The sequence below is a fragment of the Clinocottus analis genome, unplaced genomic scaffold (genome assembly GCF_023055335.1).
Source record: "Clinocottus analis isolate CAN_PGR_092001 unplaced genomic scaffold, fCliAna1.0.p SCAF_6, whole genome shotgun sequence".
NCBI classification, from domain to species: Eukaryota; Metazoa; Chordata; class Actinopteri; order Perciformes; family Cottidae; genus Clinocottus; species Clinocottus analis.
In genome coordinates, this window is record NW_027176218.1 from 19,632,996 (window position 1) to 19,637,055 (window position 4,060).

Here is a 4,060-nt window from a genome sequence, read left to right on the forward strand (position 1 = left end):
TGTTCAAATAATCACTCAGGAGGTTGTTCCTATGCAGTAAAATACTCAGAAGAGGGCAACTGCTTTATCTTCTTGGTTTTCATTGCAGGGAACGCTCACTGCAGCTGGTCCTTCTTACGAGTCAGTGACATTGAGACCTGGGCAGTGTTCCACACTGTTGCTCTTCTTTCACCTGTAGAATCCAACTAGTTTTAACCAGTTACTGCTTTGCTGTCCAATCAGAAACATGTTCAAATACAGCGATCCCACAACTGGCATATAGAATGTATTGAGGCCTAGACATTTGCTGCTAAAAATCAGGTCTTTTGTTTTTGTCTCCACTTGGTACATATGGTCACCTTGTTATCGTGCAGAAGAGCTCATGACCTCCTCGATGCATAAACCGTCATTTCCATTGAGGAATTAGTTTGGTCAGGGTTGCTAAACTTAAAAGTTGAAGTACATAACCAAAGACCAGACATGCGTGTCACTGTGATATGTAGCTAAACTTTGTTTTCAGGTCTGTTTTCATTAAAATATTAGAAGATACAATTATGAGTTTCAACCCAAAGTTAGACTTAACATGTGAACAAAAGAAACAACAAAGATTATTTGGTTGACTTTCACTGTTACTCCCATCGCTGTCCCAGAATGCAGCATTCATATGACATATGAGGAAATGCTAAAAAATAATCTCATGAAAAAATCTAATAATAAATCAATATATATTTGTTAAAAAAATTTTAATAAAAAAAAGGAGAAAAAAATTAGCTTTTTTTAAAAAAACATTGTATGTTGGCTTTGGTTTTAGCCGTGCTCTTCATCTGTATTTTCCGACTTGACTATCAAAACAATACAAGAGAGCAGAGTCTTTTCCCCACTGTGTGTCTCTGGTGGGGATTGGCGATGCACTCGGCTGTGTTATCACTATCGTGAGTGTGAGTGAGTGCTATTGACTGCAGGCAGTCAACGGCAGTATAAAACAAGCAATAAAAGTCAATTGGAGTCAAAAATGGCCACACACAACATGTGTGGCCATTTTTCTTTTGCAGCAGAATGCAACGTTAGCTGTGGACGGACACAGAGGTGCACACTCCACTCAGGAACGCACGCACATGCGACCAATCACTATCTTCCTGGAGGGGGGATATCAAATTCTTAAAAACAATCATTAAAAAAAAGTCCACCTTGAGATGTCTTGTGCATCGTTTTCACGCCCGTCGTTGAGCATCGAAATGCAATCAAAGGCCGAGTCCAGCAGATGATGCTCAGACGATGAGTTCAATGACGGTTGGATCGGTTTGACGTGTCGGCAGCTCGGCCCTTCTCCGGTTTCCTTTTCCTTCACGAACTTGAATGAAAAACGCATCAGCACGCGAGTGCGTCTCACCTTTGTTGTCCCTTCCCACCATCGGCGTGCGATATCGTACTGAGCGATGACACGTAACGCGCCGATGCCTCACAATGTTCTGGCACGTCACCGCACACTGTGTGACGCCTGCTTCCCTTCCTCTTTTGTGCGATGCCTCCATCACTGTCTTTTTCTCCTCCCCCTTTGCCGTGTCTCTTTTCTTTCTTACTGTCCACCTGTCTCTCTCATTGCCTGAGTTACAGCGTTTCTAAATATTCCCGGCATAACAAAAGAGGCCTTAATAATAGACTGCGTGTCAATTTCGTGTAACCTGAGGAAAAACGTGTGTGTGTGTGTGTGTGTGTGTATGTCATCACTGTGATGTCAGAAGTGGGCAGGGCTATGTTGTCTTCTAAAGAATGATTGGCCCGTGGTCTGGCCCGGTCACGTCAACTTGCATAAGAAGGAGAACGATTCCCATTGTGAGCACAAACACTCCTTCATGGCTACTGTCGTCCCTGTAAGTACCCATGTGGTGTCTGTCTGTGTGTGTGTGTGTGCGTGTGTGTGTGTGTGTGTGTGTGTGTGTGTGTGTGTGTGTGTGTGTGTGGATACTTGTGCATCTCTCTTTGTGAGAACCAATTTGAGTTTTTTAGACCTTGAGAGCGAGGACATTTTGAGTATCTCAAACTTTATTGTCTCATCTCGCAGGGAGATGCAGCGCTGTGTGACTTGAGGAGTTAGATGTTCTCAGCAAGTCAACTCATTGCAAGTGACCTACAGGATCAAAGTGTACTTATAAAATAACTCTACAAGACGCGTTTTGTTACTTGTACGCAAAAATGTAGTAATGAGTAATCGTGATATTGAATATGCTCAAAGGTATTGTTTTCTCTTTGCTTGACAGCTCAAACACACTAGGTCAGCTATTGTTTGTGTGTGTGTGTGTGTGTGTGTGTGTGTGTGTGTGTGCAAAATCTGCACTATCAAGTGTCATTGCTGTAAATGAATCTGCACAACTGAATTCTCTTTGTGTGATCGCTCCTTTCTGTTTGTGTGTTTGTGTGTGTGTTTGTGTCTTGGGTTTCTGATTGAGGGGATGATTAAGTCTGCGAGAGGAAGACAGCGGCTCCTACACTAATTAAAATGGTGTGGTGTGTGTGTGTGTGTCGAAGTGTAACATCTGAAGTGTGAAAGACAGCGGCACACAGCTGAGGCTGCAGCCGTCCACACGCTCCAGTAGATTTAACATATTGGGAGTCTAATAATAGCAATTTCTAATGAAATGATAATCAGTGTGTCCCATGACGTGCCGTATGTCCGCGTCTAATCCATCTCCTCAGCAGATCACAACGTGTAACAAACGTCTCCTCTCCCCCCAGTTCGCATCCTGCTATGCCGGTGTTCAGTCCCTGCATCTGTTTGGCAGACGGCCCGGACGGGGCAACTATCTGCTTCTCTTCACATACCGGGGCCCCCGCTTCGACCCGCGGCCCCGCCTGGCATGCCACGCTCCGAGGATGAGCCTGAGACAGATCTATCGCATGCTGAAGGTGATGAAGCAGGTCAGGAACAGAGAGGCTGCCGCCGCCGCCGTCGCCGCCGCTGCTTCTGTTGCCGCCGCTGCCAACAGGTGAGGAACAACTCAGTGACCTCTAACTTGTAGCCAATAACTAGATCATTAATTGACGTTAGCTTTCTTTTTTTAACATGTTTAGTGTCATAAATGAATTGGATAAATTGAATGGTCAACCTTTTGGTCAAAGGAAAAATAACAGTTGCAATCTGTGCTAATACTAAAAATATAAACATGTAGATGTTGAGATACTTTGCTGGATAGGTGAGCATTTTAACAGGCTGGTGGCGCCATAGTCAAAGTCAGGGGATCGCCAAAATCATTAGGCCTCATCATCTCGGGACCATGCATATCTGTACCGAATTTCATGGCAATACATCAAATAGCTGTCGAGATATTTCAGCCAGACCCAAAGTTGTGGACCAAGCGATCAGCCAACATTGCCAGACCGATGGTAGCCAGCGAGTGTAGCTAAAAACGGTATCATGTGTGGATCATGTTTGTAGTGTCGATTCTTCCGCGGTAATGACTGAGTTGGCAATCATCCATCGGGCTGGTTATTGTTCTTACATTACTGATGAATTGAGGGAGGACAGTAATTTGTGGCGGTCTCAACTGCCCCAAACTGGACCGTGATCACACCAGCGGTTCGAGGCCACAGGAGTCTGCGGGTTAATAATTAAAGACTTGTGTCACAAATACTCAATCACGCTTCCTCCTCTCATTCCTCCGCCGGTGTGTCTGGTTTCTCCCTTTCTCTGAACAGGAAGCAGGGGTCTGCAGCTACGGCCCCCGCGTCGCCGGGCACCAAGTCGGAGAAGAAGAGCGTTCCGGGTGGTCTGCGACACAAGCGGAGCATCAAGCGGGTGGGCTGACCGAGGAGCCCGAGTTACAACTCCCACCGTGAGATGGGAGATCAGCAGGCCTCCAAGAGAAAAGTTCAGATTATTCCGATTTGTGCAGGTTTGTCGGAGGACGATGTTCACATGACCGGCGGCCCGACACAAGAAGATGGTGTGATCTCTCTCACTCACGATTTTTTTAAACGGCAAAAATGACTTAAACTACCATTTTTAAAGTGTTCTGGAGTTGTTGTTTTTTGTGGATGTTCACCAAAGTGGAACTTTGATTGACTCCTGTCAGTCTTTATACAA